The sequence below is a fragment of the Oxyura jamaicensis genome, chromosome 6 (assembly GCF_011077185.1).
Source record: "Oxyura jamaicensis isolate SHBP4307 breed ruddy duck chromosome 6, BPBGC_Ojam_1.0, whole genome shotgun sequence".
In the NCBI taxonomy this organism is placed as follows: Eukaryota; Metazoa; Chordata; class Aves; order Anseriformes; family Anatidae; genus Oxyura; species Oxyura jamaicensis.
The window spans coordinates 7357067-7373064 of record NC_048898.1 but is presented as its reverse complement, the minus strand read 5'-3'; the positions used below and the strand labels follow the sequence as shown (position 1 = coordinate 7373064).

Sequence of the window (15998 nt, the reverse complement as noted above, 5' to 3'; positions counted from 1 at the left end):
AAGCTATGCTTCTAGAAGCCATTCCTCTGGCAACAGCTTTTAACTGTTAGAACTCACACTTTTTTTCTTCCCTTGTGTGGCAACATAAAGGGTTGGTATAATTCCCCAAAATAAAAAGATTTCATCCTTAAAGTTAAGTTGGCAAAACAAACAGGAAAAAAAAAATTTGCTTTTTATAGGCATAAAAACAGCCACAGATACTTTTGTCTCTCGACAAGATTTTTTTTTCCAGCATCTTCTTAAGCATAAAAAGAATCAATCATTAAAAATCTCTCCATATTGCAAACACTATTGAGCAGTATACACTTCACAGGTAGAATTCCTTGGTATCACCTAATAAAACTTAAATTCTAGTAACGCAAGTAAAATTCTCATAACACGCTAAGCAACTCACTACCCTGCTGCTCATATAATTCAGCAAAATAACCCACATAGAACAATGTTGTACAGAAAGAAAAAAAAAATACTTTCAATAAAGTATCTAGTATCTATGTGTTTCAATATTATTCAGCAGAGATGACCGCCCAAAATTATTTTTCACCACATGTAACTGAGGTTGTAAAATTTTGCAATGCACAGAAACGTTTGACATACAAAAATGCTCTTCCCTGTTGCAGATAGTTCTAGAGGTACAAAAATGCTACATAGGCTAGGAGCAATGACACTTTTTAAGCACCAGCCCCATCATGAATGAACAGTTTGTCATCACAGAGAGGTTCAGAGCTTCTCTGCAGCACCACTCTATTAGAAAGGGTTAGATTTGTCTGTTATTCTAACGGAACTGTTTTTGCAGTAATGGCTCATCTGCTGTGTGTTAAAGCCTCTAGAAGATGAGCTCTGGGGAAATGTTGTTGCAGTGGTTTAGGCCAGTACCTCTTACTGCTATCGGTACCTGCACTGGGATGTAGTCTGACTCCCAGAGGTATTGCTGTGTGGGAAACATCAGGACCAGCCCTGGCTGCTCCACTTACAATCCAAATTGTTGCCTGAAACCCCCAACAAGGGGTGCTTTTCATTCAATGCCCAGACCATAAAGTGGCAAAAAAAGTACAAGGGCGAGTCCCATTCTGTCAGCCCAGCTATGAAAGGCAGGACCTCTGGAAGAAAGGCAATAGGAAAGTCCTGAGAGGGAAACTTCTGAATCCCCTACTGTCTGGTGAATGTAAGCTGGGCTCCTGACTCCAAGACATCATTAACTAGGAATGCCGCTCAGTCACATGGAATGGGAAGGATAGACAGCAAACTGCTTGGAAAGATGCTATGGAGAAGAAAAGCTGAAAGACTATCTTTTCACTGGCTTGCCACCAATATAAATCAACACATTTCAAATGACATCAAGAGACAGCAACTAGCTAAGAATGGTGCTGACTCCAAACAAGCCCATTACAATTTCATATACCAAAGAAAACACACCGCCAAATCTCAAGGGAAAAAGCCTACTTTACTTCACACAACCCTGGCTTTGTCTGGATCAGGACAGAAACTCCACCTATTACATTAGTACTTTATGCCATATCCCCTTGGAGCTTCATAATGATCAGGACTAAAACTTACAAGTTCTTTCCAGTTATAAAACTTCTGCACGCAGGTGAAACAAGAAATACACACACACATACAAGTACCTGCAAAAAGAATAAGAAGCTGTATGCATTAGAATACATTTGTAAGCACAAAACTCCATGTTACAGGGCAGTATAAATACAGAAAGCCAGAATACCTAGCAAATAAGGAAAGAACAGTGTTACATTCTCTGGCTTTCGGGCTGCTGCAGTAGGTTTTGTCCTTATCTTCTTATTCCTCACAGTTCCAGAGTGTTTCAATTAGCCAAGAACCAAAGAATGAAAATCCTTCTGGAATCAAGGGAAATAGCACAAATGATGCCTCCTTTGCTACCTACAACTTCCTTTGCTACATCTTCCATTTCCAGAGTTGTTTTCAAATAAGAGGCAATACAGCATGACGAGAAAAAACACCACACTCCTGAAAGATCCACATAGTTTTGGAAAAAGCCTTTAAAACGTTCAGTAGTTTCCATCAGTGTACTAAAGTAATTTAAAGGCCTTTGGAAAAGATTCAAACTCTGTGTCTAAAGTAGAGAACTGTTTCTGTAATTGAAAGAACAGCAATACACAAGTACTGTAACATCACATGGATTCTTGGAGATTAAGCAATCAGCTACACTGTCAGCTCCAAAAATAAATGTGGGTTGCTTTTTTCTGCAATTGTTGGTTTCAAGGTGGTATCTTATTATTGAACAAAATACAATTAGAGCATTTTGCACAGAAAGTTCCGTATCTCTAAAAAGCTCTGTGTAGGAACTGGTGAAAAACTTCCCAAGACTAATTCAAGAAGAGGGGAAATAAAACGTTAGCCTTTCTGCTGGCCTGTAAGTAGAGTTTCATACTATCTGCAAAGTGAACTCATCTATTCATCCTACACAGTGAGTTACTTTCATACCTCAGACATAGAGTAGCTCACTTAAAGAAACTTATTTCTAGCTACCTGTATTTTCTCCCTAAGATGGCTGGGTGGTTGCTTCATGGAGAAGAAAGCCACCCATGAAAACACAAGTATTTAAATTTGGTGGCCTACCTAACAAGAGATGTGGATCACAATAACAAAATAGGTCTCTGATAATGAGAAGCATTAAGATGACATTATTGGGGCATCCATCTAGTCCTTCAATACTTTCAGATACTTTATTGAATATCATTTGTCAGAAAAGCCCTTTGATTTCCAGCTCTCAAACAAGAATACAACCATTTCCTTTTCTCAAGTGGATTAGTCTGTTTCATCACTTCCATTCCACCACAGGCAGGCAGCTAACTATATGATGAAGAAGAAACTGAACTTCTGCAAAGTTCAGAAGTTTTTTAGGGTCAATTCCTATCCAATTTAGGCACAGACATTATTATTATTATTATTATTGTGCTGTTTGTTTTAATCTGGGTTAAATTTGTTTATCTTGCCCTGAACAAACCACAAAGTTTAGACTGCCTTTTCTAGTGAACATTCTCACTTTGGTAGCTTATTACAGCCTTCAGTCTCTAATTAGGCATGCAAGCTGTTTTTGCATATAAAAAGTGTTCTCATTGACATTAACTGGTGCCTTATTTGCCAAATTAAAGATGAAATCCAGCCATTAGTGGCTTGCCTGTTTTTGTTGGTTATGCTTATTCACCACTCATTGTCTGGAAGGCTGTTCTACATGGTAGTGCTAATTCGGGGGATCAAAGCACTGCATCTTTATGATGTAAGCTCATTTCATGCTGCTCTTTATAAGAAACTGATGAATTGCTTTCATGCCCAAAAATACGGTCCAAATATGGGACTCAAAGCTCTTTTTTCTTCTTTTCAAGTCAAAGTTTGTCTAGTGTTGTTGCTCTATACAGCTTTTTTATCCTACAATATAACTCTGCAAGACAAAGGCAAATATTAGAAAGGTTTACAGGGCTGCATATGATTGTTCTTCCATAACCAAATTGGTTGGGCTGTGAAGTTTGGTGACTTTTCTTCATTAACCATCAGAAATGGGAAGAGATTAGTTAGTACAAAAAGACAAGCACAACATAAATAACCAAAACAAAGTGTCCCGTGCTGAATCAAAGCTTATAGAAAGAAAGAGGGCAAAATAACAGCATAAATTATGTCAAAGCTGTGAAAAACAGATATAGGAATAAAAATGTGATACAGAAGACTTACTTCCACCACAGGGATATATATTTGAGCTAGATCCTTAAAGAATGCTGCTGTCAACAGTCACTCTGACTTGGCTATGTGTCTTTTATCATTACTTTTACACAGTGTTCTGACTTTACCTCCTTCAAATTGGCAAGGGAAACTATTCAAAGGCAACCACTATGGGATTTGGGGGTGGCTGGGGGAGCTTCTTCATGGTTATGCTTTTGAGAATGTACAAACAGCATTCTCTCAATGATTCTGAAGAGTGACTGGATATTCTCAACCCTCAGTCACCCCACTTTAAATCAGAGTTGAACAGTGAACAGGACTACTCTGCAGCCACAGGGCCACAATGAAAATGTAATTGTTTCTGTCATAACCAGAAGACCCTAAAGGTCATCTGTCTTTTCAACTCTGAACTAATTTACCAGCATTAAAATTCAAATGCAGAGAATTTCAAATGCGACAGGAATTTTGCTTTGTCACCGAAGCACTCACTGGCTGTGTCCTCCCACAGGCTTGCCAACATGACTTGCATAAAGCTCTTTCTCATCACTATCCACTATTGCTCTACAATAACAAGACCTATCACCTCTTTCTGTACTGTGGAAACAAACTGTACTTGTCAGGCTATCCGTGTAAATAGGTTTCATATACCCAAATGCCTTGGAAGGGTGGAGAGGGGGCAAGGCTGTTAGAAGACAACTCACCCTACCTCCTTCAGCTCTACAGGGAAATGAACAACACAAAAGATGATGAGTAAGAAGGAGAGAGAAAAACATACCAGTAGTATAAAGTCTTGAAGAGTGATCATAGAGATAAGTACAGATTTCAAACTACTACTATGTCAGCATTTCTGCAAGTCAGATAATTTTTCCAAATATTGGAAGATATTGCAGGAGGGATTAATACACCCATAACCAGACAGTCTTAAAAGTATGTACATACAGATACATATACACATACCTTTCCCTACAAATTTGCTGTAGTTTTACCCTTTGCCCACCATAGATTTTACAGGAACTTTTACAGAAAATCCCATCTAAATTTGGTTTGAAGATTGCACACCAAGAAAATAAGAAAAAAGGCCAAACTGAAAAGCAGCATTTATTCCTCATCATGGAACACCATAATTCCCATGGCACTCAGCATCTGTAACCCTTTCACCATCATGCAGAACTTCAAGGACACTACGCAGTATCGTAGGAGAACTTCAGAAAAGCAGAGAATCCCTGTCCGTTACTTAACCTACTGGCAGAACTCAAATGAAATACCACCATAAGGCCCCAAAACATACCCAAACACTGTACAACATACTCTAAAATCCTATGAAAATAATCAAACAACAGGCTGAGATACAGCTAACACAGCCACTACCACTCTGCCAATTTGGTTAATAAAAGACACTGTCTCTCTATGCTGCTCCTTTTTTTTTTTTTCTTTTAATCTTTAGATTATCATGGCTACAACAAAGATCAGCTCAACTCTTTAAAGCTTAATGACAGATTATTCTTGTTCTGCCACCGGCAAGTATCAGTCCCAGACAGAATGAAAGAGCTGCTTAATCCCTCCTTTGTCCTAGGACTTCACAACACACACGACACCCACAGCATAGCCCTTGCAGATCTGGGCCATAATACTGAAGTATAGCAAGCTTGTTTAGTTGTTACTATTGTACAGCAATAATTCTCAGAATGTTATTTTTGTAGAAACAGCAATGTTTAGCTGCGCTACTTGAGGTGTCTTTCTCCTAACACTGATGTCCAGTAAGATCCAAGCCTCTGACAAGAGTTGTTTAAACAGAAAGAAAAGGGAGGGATGAAAACAACCCACCAATATTTCCAAGTATTGTGTGGTTGCTCCTCTCAAAGGCAAAAAGCTACACCACACGTTTGAGAGCACTCAGTGAATACCACTGTGTAGTGAAATGCTCCTTATTACACAGAATTGGCTTTAAGTCTGTTTTGAAAAGAACGTGAGGGGTCTAAATGGAAAGACAATTTTAGAAGTGTAAAGTCATAACAGAGGAAAACCCCCAAAAAATCTAATAGGAGAACTAGAAATACAAATTAGACAATAAATTAGAAATCTAACAGATAAACTAGAAAAATCTAAAAAAGATGAATACACCAAAGGAAAGGAGGTAAAGAGGAATGAAGATAGAAATGTGCAATTTAGAGTTCGTAAAATATTCAGAAGGGTTTTATTTCTTTATCACCACTAAACTATGAGAAAATGCAAATGAGCCAGAATGTATAAATAAAGGTAAATACCTATGCAAAGTACTGTCTGTCAGGTAAAACATACACAGTGTTACAGAGCAAAAGCTGAGAGGGATATAGCTCTTGCTCAGCTTGTACACAAACAACACTACCTGTATGGTACACTGAGACATTGCTTTTGATCTGCTGTCCCCCAGAAAGAAGCCTGCTACAGAGAAATGACCCCATTTGAATATGTTACCACTGAAATATGAGCCTTTGGGGGGCCTTCCATAACGTACACATTCAAATCTTAATTTCAAATTTATTCTGGCTTTAATTCAAGCTTACTGCCAGACCACTTGCAAAGCTACCACACATCAGCAATGACAAGGCTTCAGCCTACAAAATCTCTAAGGGGTGAAGAATATTTATGTCATGTAGTAAACCACAGTCTCCCCACACCCATCTCTCATACTTGTTTGTTTATGTAGAAGTAGAAAATGGTGAGAAAGAAGATATCAGGCCTGCTTTATCAAGATGATTTCTTTTGATCCCCCTTTTCAAAATTCTTACTGCCATAAATTTTTATCTCAGTAAGATTTTTTTCTCCCCTTCTTTGCATAGATGTGATTCACAGTACAGGACCTGCATACGTACCTCAGCATGTGACTACCCTTTCTGCCTCCATGATGGATGTGCCTCCAATGCGGAGGATACAGAGGATCCCGGGGATTGCTAAGCACTAATCTCCCGTGTAGCACAGTTACAGAAATAAGCAGGACCTGGAGCTTGTGGAGTGCTCCTCTCTTTTACATGGCTCTGGTCTTCATCTTTCTGGGCACAAACTCCAAACTGCAACCAATGCCCTGTATAGGACCATTCCTCCTGAGGAACACATAGTAACAAATTACTTCCCCCATATCCACCACCAAATACCTTTAGCTGAATTAACTTCTGTCCCTTGTGATGGTTCTAATCACAGGGGCTCAGGGCCAAACAACTGGGAACGTCACCTAAGGGTTTGTTCATTGTGGGCTTCATAGTATCAATGCCTGAAAAAGTAGAAGCCCCACACTTTGTTGCATTAATGTAGCAGACAAGTTTAGGATTAATTGGTGGGTTTGAAGTATCTTGAACAGCCATATGAAGATGAAATTAATTTCCCAACTCCAGTTTTTTACAGGTTGTTTACATAAAGACAAACTTGTCTTCTATTCTCTAAGAGATCCGTTGCTCTGCTCCTTCTGCATTTTAAAATCCCTCTGTGGAAATTCCAAAATGGCACTGAATACAGCAGCAGGAAAAAAGGTTATATTGCACAGAGCCAGGGAATAAAAACAACCATTTGGTAAGATCATTCATTCAGTAAAGGAAAAAAAAAAAAAAAAAAAAGGAAGGGAAAACAAGAAATCTCTCTTTAGGAGATACAGATCACAGAATGGTTGAGGCTGGAAGGGACCTCTGGAGGCCATCTGAGCCACCTAGAGCAGGGTGCTCAGCTCCAAATCCAGGTGGCTTTTGAAGATCTTCAAAGAGGGAGACTACACAGCTTCTCTGGGCAGCTGTGCCAATGTGCAGTTCCTCTCTATTTATTAAGCGTATTGCTCTAATTTTATCATAAGAGAAATTGTGTCTCTGCAAACAGTCCTAAACTCTAATACTGACAGTGTTTTGTCAATTCACTAGACAAGAGTGCACACAACACATTAAGAAACTTCAACCAAGCCACTGAGCTTTACTCATTTACTCAGCCCTTTCTTTACTCATTCTTTCTCTAGAAAATTTGAGTATAAATAAGGATGACTAATTGTCAACACAAGCAGCAATTTAGGATAAAGAGCAGACATGAGAGGTTCTCTCTATATTTGCATCCAACAGAAGAAATCTGTTGTGTTTCTAATAGATTAGATGCAATCACAGGATGTCTGCTTACAGGTTCTTGCATTATATAATTAAAAAATAGTTAAATCAAAGCAAAAAAAAAACATACAAAAATACCTTTAATAATACTGGGTTTGAAAGTTTGATTAAAATGTAATGCAAAATAGCTCCTTAAATACCTTTTTTTTTTTTTTTTAAATTAGGATCCTAGACTTGTGCACTACTGATGGGCAAGTTTTCCAAAAGTCTGTGTTGCTTTTCAGGTAATCGCGTATTTACCAGTACTGGAGAAAACATATACATCTCCATGAAACCAAACGTGGAAATTTTTCCATCATCTTCAGTTCACTTTGGCTTAAAACCTTAAATAATGGATGCATTTCTGTGTAGAGCACAGGATTCTCTGCCTGTCCAGATGCCCTGAAGATGAGCATTTCAACATTCACTTGGAAATTTTCAATAGCATTTTCAGCTTCAGATTGAAATATCTTGGTCTCAATTTTTTCAGCTAAACAAAAAAAAATTAATAAATTGAAAGATATTTTAACAAGAGGCTACCTTCACTCAGGGGATAAGAAATGGGAAATGACCTGCGTGCCAAATAAAGAAGAGGGGATGTTAGCACATCACGTGTAGGCCTGTGATTTGGCCAGGTTTCAGGCAAGGCGGCAAGGTAGGACGCCTACACAGCACCTGCCCCTTATGAGAGTTGTCTCCAACAGCAGACATGGTTTGCACTTTTCTAAGTTCTAACTTCATCCACACATTTTTCAAAGCAAGTAAAACCAAGTGTTTTATTGACTTAATACATGAGATAATGGTCTGAGAAATCCAATATGCTATTGAAAGATGGCTATTGTTGAAGATCCTGGCAGTTCAACTAGACACTTTTCAAAAATGAATCTTGAAACCGCTCATCACCCTGCCCCTTTATTCTTTAAGCACCCGTCGATTGAGACTATTATGTGCATCTTCAAGCACAAAGGGTTAATTACTGTGTACTACTACTACTTAAAATAATCCCAGTAGAAAAGGCAGCTATGATAGCCTATTGTGCACTTACTTTCAAGAAGCCTAAGCACATTTTCTTTAGTAACCACAGCAATTTTAATGTTCCTGGCAAACAAAGAAATAATTGCCCTTGCAGTCATTGGAATCAATGATGTGCACACAATTTAAAAAACAACCAGAAAAGTATCCATTTCAGCCTACTTAGACTGCAACAAACTCCCTAAATTTAACGTACAGTAAACTTTAGCAATGAAACTTGTCAATCCTCTCTCTCTCTCCCTCTCTTTCATTGTATTAATTCTTTGGTAAAATATAGCTAGAATTTCTGTAAGAAAGCAGGGCCTTATAAGTAAATGCAGGTATTTGAAATCACATTTCTCAGTATATTCTACAAGTCAAAAAATGCAAAAGATGACACACAGAAAGCCAGAAAAACAGAGAAAATAGAGGATACGTTAAAGAGTATTTTTCTGAGATAAGCCTTTCCACATCACTTTCTATAAAACCATTCATTGCTGGGTAGCATGATAAGCATTCCTGTGTGTTCACATAAACAAGGAAACCCCTTAAACATGGGATTAATTCTAAGGAAAATCAAGTCCCACTGAGCAGTTCAGAGAAGACAGACAGGTCGTGGCAGGATAAATGATTGCACAGTCTGGAAAGCAATGGTAATAATAGTAATACAGAATTATTCCCAGCTTTTTTGGGGTTTATTCTCTTGCTCCCCAAACATGGAAATGCTGGAGAAAACAGCTGTTTAGCTCATTTGCAGTGTTTCCTCCAGCCAAATCATGAAATGCACACTGAGGAGATACAGAATACACTTGTGTCCCCTTGAAATGCAAATAGTACAGAGCTATGAGCCTAGGGGAGAGAACCTTCAGCAATATAACTGAAACTAACAGGAAATCAGGCCTCTTTCACCACTGCCTCTCTGGGTATTTCCCCCAGCTTTACCTCAGATGACCTGCTTGGCTGAGGATGGAGAACAACCATTCTGCCGGGTTGGCAAAAGTGCCCTGCCGGATGATTGTATGCAATAAGAAAATGCTCCTTGGTCCAAAGAGGATCAGATGGCAGTGATGGTCAGATATGCTCTGCTCATACACAAGGACAATCATCAAGCTGATTGTTATAGCTGAAGTCACTGGTAAATTCAAATCCAACACACACAGACACACACACGCGGCTTTCTGTACAAGAGAAAAACAGGCTTGAAGAAATGAACATCAGTAAGAACAGATCGCATTTCATCTCTTGAGAGGAGCAATTGCATGAAAATTATCTTCCTTGTACAATTAAACTTTAATTTTTTTTCCTTGCATGCCAAAGGATGAACAATCTAACAAAACCGCTAGCAGACTGAATAGGAAATACTACAGTTTGTTGTATTTCAGATTAGCTATGCTTTCAGAAAAAGACTGCGCCAGCATGCTGAACAAAACAACATTCCCCTGTGGGTTAGACAGGAGAAATTACCTTCTCAGTTTTTAATTTTAAACTTGGATTTATGAAACACTAACCTATGCTCCATTAAAGATAGCATTTGCCTGCATAGCCAGCAAAGCAGGAATGGTTACGAGCTTTCAGAAGTGTATTTTTTTTAAAGCAGAAAAATCATTGGAGTCAGCTTTTTCCATTGTTCACATAGTTATCCATTTGGCAACACTCCAAAAAGGAAATGGTGTAAGAAATTGCATAATCTGTTCTCCTTAAATCAGTCAGAGATTTTGCCTCTTTAGTGTTCTAAGGTAAATTAGGATTTTTTGCAAGGAGGAGGGACTAAATAGGAATCGAGGCACTTTGCTGGTTTTGCTTATGCATCTAGATATAAGTTGGCATGAGCTCAGAAAAGCATTCAGAACATTTTGTGTGTCATTTGATCAACTAACATCAGCTAATTTATCAGTGCTGAACTGACCACCTCCTGATCCTGTGATATCCCCTAAGTCTTGTATTGGAGGAGAAATTCAGTGTACAAACTGTTCCTTATTTCTACCTCTCCAGTATGTTCTCTCTGAGCTATCTCTTTTCCAAACTGAATAATGTTTGTCTGTATCATTGACTGTGCAGAAGTTAAGGAGATCCTCTGTAACTCTCCCAGCTATACCCAGAAGCCTTGTTCTGTGTGGAAAGGGAACCAGGAACAGGCATGGTTTCAGTTTGCTATTTCTTCCCTAATATTCCTAGCATATTATTTGATTTTTGGCTAACACTGAGAAGTGATCTAGTATTTTCTTCATGCCACCCATCAAGATGCTAAGATTTCATTCCTAACTGGAAACAGACAGCTGAGAAGCCATAATTTTATATGGACAGGCAGGGTCTTACGTGCATGGCTTTACATTCACCTTCATGGTTTCATCTGCCATTTCTTTCACCCAGTGACTTCAGCACAAAATTTCTCTGCAATTCTGTGCAGTTGGCCTTTATCATTAATATCTTAAGATTCTCAGTACTGTTGGTAAACTGTCACCTGTCTATTCATTCCACTTTCAAGATTGTGTGTTGAGCAGTGGTGACTCAAATGCAGACTCCTCTAACAACACCAATACTTCTCTACACTTTGAAAACTGATCATTCATTTCTAAGTTCTTTCTACCATTTAACTAATTATTTATCCATGCAAAAGCAAGGAAATGCAACTTATGGTAATTCCTTCGGCACCTTCATCTGTTGAAGCCTAAGTGCCAAGTGCTACCAATAATAAGGTAATCTGCATCACTGGGATTGCCTTTATCCATTTGCTTTTTGGATACTGCAAAAAAAATGACAAATTTGTGAGGCGTAACTTCCCTTCTGAAAAAAAATGATGCAAATGCTTTGCCAACATGTCCATTTTACCCATGTGCTCACTAACTCCATCCTTCCACTTGATTCTGTTTTATTAGTCCACTGCAGAACTGAGGCTACTAATTTATACTTTCCCTTATATGCCTGTAAACAAACATTTTAAAACAATGTCCCACTAGCAGCATTCCACTTCGATTGCCAGAAAGTTAGGTGAGAGGTTACATACCACAATTAGTAGTTCACTTATTTCTTAGTATCAGCTGATCCTGACTTGTCAGTGTTCATTCTGTTTCACAGATTTATTATTAACTTTCTCTAAGTTGGTCCTCAGAAACAAATATTAACAAACATACAGCCCGCTGAAAGTCTAGTGCAGAAGTATATCTAATTCAATTAACTAATTACCTTTTCTACTTTTGAACTCATTTCTCCAGAGGGAATTCCTTTGGAGCCTTGTCAATGCTTCTCTTGGTCACAGGGTCAACAGCTGATGAGTAACGGTTTGCTCAGGAGACTGTAACTAACGAGTAGGAAAGAGGAAATACTGTGAGCACCTAAGGGGAAAGAACATATAGTTTTTAGAGTCTTCCAAATGAGATGCGAGAAAAATAATAATAATAATAATAATATTTTATTTCTAGAATAGCTAAAATTAAACTCCACTTGTGTATTATGCATTCAGTAGTCATGACAAGCCTTTGATCTTAACCAGTAGATACAGACATGGAATATCATAATATTTAAAGGATCCAGTTAGCTTCCTTGTAGCAGTGGTATTGGTCCCTCTATTGCCATAGAAACAAACCAACAATAACAGTACTTGTAAGTATCTCACATAAATACAGTGTACTCTATCAGCTAGCAATATTTGCAAAATATCTGCCAACAATCGTCACAATAGACTGAGGTTAGATAAATTCCAAGGTTTATATTTTAATGAGCACAGCCAAAATTACCTATTTATCTGCAAATGCATTTCTCATAAACATATCTAGAAATCACCTCTATATGTGTATGAAATGACTAAGGATCTTCACTTTGCTAGTACTTGCTCACAAATCTTCGATGAACAGCTGTTCAAAGAATTGTTAGAGAGGTTATTCTTCTCTTACCCAGTTCTGCTCCCATGCCACAATTGTTTAATTTTTATTTGCTTTGCCATTTGTATTAAATTATTGAACAGCTTAAGGATGATGCAATACAACCCCCAACAATTCAACTTCAGTTAAAGATTGCACAAAAAGTGAAGTACCTACTTCAAGATGCAGTAGACAAAGCACAGAACAGATTCTTTGAGCCTCCATTGCTTTATGGCTTGTTTTTAACTCAGACACGTATAACTCAAAAAAGTCATGCCTGCACATCAAAATTCAGAAAATTACAGTCCCAGACAAGATAAACATTGTTTTTTGTTTTCCAGAGGACAATAACAGCCAGATAAGGAACTCTTTAAAAAAATGAACGTTCTTCTTTCCCCAAAATAGCAGAAAGCACCTGAAATGCCAATATCCTTTATATCTTGCCTTTCTCATTTTTTTCCCCAACTCTGAAAGATTCCTCAGTGTTTCAAGTGCATTACTCATCTTTTTAACTGCACAAACTGAAAGATTTGTATAAGCTGTCACAAGAGCCTTTGCAAAACAGGCACTGCAGAGCAAGTGAGCCATTGATAACGGTCTTATCTGAATTGTTTGGAGCTTAGGCTGAGGTTTCAGCATACCCTAGCAGGTTAGTCGGATCACCTCAGGTTACAGTTTGGGCTGCTGGACTGATACGGCTGCAAGGCACTTATCTTCTCTGTACCAGGGTAGAAGTGGTAGCCTTTGGCAGCAGCACAACCCAACCATTTGCTAAACAAACATGTCTGAGCTTCAGTCATTAATAAAAATGTCTGTCTCTAGCATGGATTTACAAGTTAATCAAGACAAACTGAATTAAAGACCAGTTAATTATGTGTGCAAGACTTCACAAAACATTTAATGTGAACTAGCTACTCCACTTCAGATGGTAGTTCAGATTATTCCCTTTTTCTTGTGTCCTCCCCACATGAAGAAGCTGTTTACAAGTCAACCACCCTATCCCCCTCTCAGCTGGACTTTATAGAATGTGGTATAGAAATACAAATAAATCTATCAACTTCATTAAACCTACGTATGTGCTTAAAGCAGTTCACCTCTAACATGACTAAATTAAGTCTTATGCTTATTTTGTATACCTTTCTCCTCCCTTTCCAACGGTCATTTCTAAATAAGTATTCAGAGAAACTAGAGTAAGATACTGATGCTGTGTATTTAAGTGTTCTTCTCTAGGGAACACTATTCATAAATTATATTAATACCAGAATACTCCAAAAACTGTCCTTTTCAAAGAAGTGGTCTAGTCAAAACAAAAATTATGGTTTCAAGCAGAGATTACTAGGAGAACACCTTTGGTGTATGAGTGTGAGGTAGTCTGGTCAGATCCTTGCAGCCTTCCCTTCCAGCAATCTCTAGGAAATTGCTGGAAAACAGATACTAATTTAATCTCAATTTTTAATTTAAAAAGAATAGCCAGCCTTATGGAGGCTGTTGTGTAGTAATTTCTAGATATACCTTCCTCAAACTGTTATATTAGCAAAATCTGTTAGAAACCAGAGGAAGCAAGCATATGCACTTCATGCAACATTACATCAGAAGTACCAATATGTCTTCAGGTCCTTCTGGTTTTGATTTTGCAGTGTAAGAAAGCAGAGGTTGTCACATATTTAAGCATTTAAAATGCATCCATACAACAAGGAATGTGAACCAAAAATAAATAAATAAATAAAATTAAGCATCAGATGATCAGGATTTTAACGAAAGCCAAAACAATCTGTCCAAACCCTACTGTTTTTAACAGTCCTGTGGTACACAGTAGTACTCTAATGTATCTTCCGGCTGACCATGTGTCGGATCAGCTGGACCTCCTAAGCTTTTAACCATCATTCCCTCTGACGGGATTGGTGCTCCTCCAACACCGACAGCCTTGTCAATGTATGTCTGAAAGCACCGGCTGAACTTGCAGCTGTAACACCAGTATACTGTGAAACCATCTGTGCAGTCTCGCAGCAAGCGTTTGGCTAAATGTCTTCAGAACAGAATACCAATAGATCTTTTCACTTCTGCTCCACAGGTGATAAGAGAGCCTCTTACCCCAAGCTGTGGCTCAGATGTATACACATTAAATGCATTGCTTTCATTTTGACTTCATTTTACAGTGAGAATTAATAAAAACTATGTTTTGCAATGGATCGGCTCACTCATCTGCTAACTGCCATTGCATTTGCTGTGGGGCTCCTTCTAGTCACTCCCTTACAGCTAGGCTACTAGAGGGTCATATATTTCCGAGGAATCGTCAGGCCAGAGGCTGCTTTGCTTATTTTAAGGGGGAATCTTCTGTTTATGAAAAATGTTTATTTTTTATAAATAAATGTTTATTTTAATGTTTATTAAAAATGCCTTCACTGTTCCCTGCCACATCCTCTGTCCCTCTTTTTCTCTGTCCCCCAAAGCTGGCCTTGTTAATGTGCTACCTGGAAAACATGAAGCTTTTTAAGTGAGTCTGTTTCAGTAAGTGACACTTCTGTTCTATGCTGATATTCCTTGAACAATTTTATTCTTGTGTACATACTTGTTTTCCTATTGCATGTAATTCTGTGTCTATCTAAGCAGTTAATGCAAGTGTAATGATGTCAATTTCCAGGCCATTGAAGTTCTTCCAGTGACACAGCTCAGCAGCTCTCCTATTCCTCCCGTTCACTGAGCAGAGACTGTTAAGCTGGAAGAGGGCAAAGGTAAACCAGGCAGCAACTAAAACAAACCATGGAGAGAGAGGGAAAACAAAACAAAACAAAACAAAACAAAACAAAAAGAGATGCTAAGGCTGGCAAAGCAGTCTACATCATTACAAGCAGGTGATTGGTTGCACCGTGACACTGAATTTTATGAAATATTTTATTCATTAACTTTCACTCCCCTTATTGTAGCTTCTATTCAGATGCCCTATTTAGTTAATTCTTTGAGCTTGTTTCTCATCAGGTCTAAAGGCCCCAGCTAAAAGCAGAGCCTATTTAGTGTTGAACAATGTGAAAATACCTAGAAGGATGTGCCAGTTAAGCACAACACCCCTAAGCAGGAATGGTTCACTTGATCAGGGAGGGTAACACACATGGCAGCTACTCAAGGCAGACAATATACAAGGGAGCAAAGTGGCTGTCATTTGCACCTGGTCAGCTTTAACTGCTTCAGGCCATAGGACTAGCAGCCATTCACAGGTGTGAAATTGCTGCTGTTGGGGCTCTACCCTTGCCAACTTACTCCAGTGCTTCTCTTCATGCTTCAAACTTTACAATATTCTAAGCAGACAAGATAAAAAAAAAAAAAAAAAAAAAAAAAAAAAAAAAAAAAA

General features: G+C 38.3%; 1 long non-coding RNA gene across 1 annotated transcript in view; it reads right to left on the bottom strand.

Moving 5' to 3' along the window:
* LOC118168745 overlaps positions 1 to 12093 on the bottom strand; it is a 33792-nt gene extending 21699 nt beyond the window's left edge. Inside the window, exon 1 of the long non-coding RNA XR_004751769.1 lies at positions 11979 to 12093. This is a non-coding gene — a long non-coding RNA (uncharacterized LOC118168745). The remainder of the gene's footprint in view (positions 1 to 11978) is intronic.
* Between the last annotated feature and the right edge of the window lie 3905 nt (positions 12094 to 15998).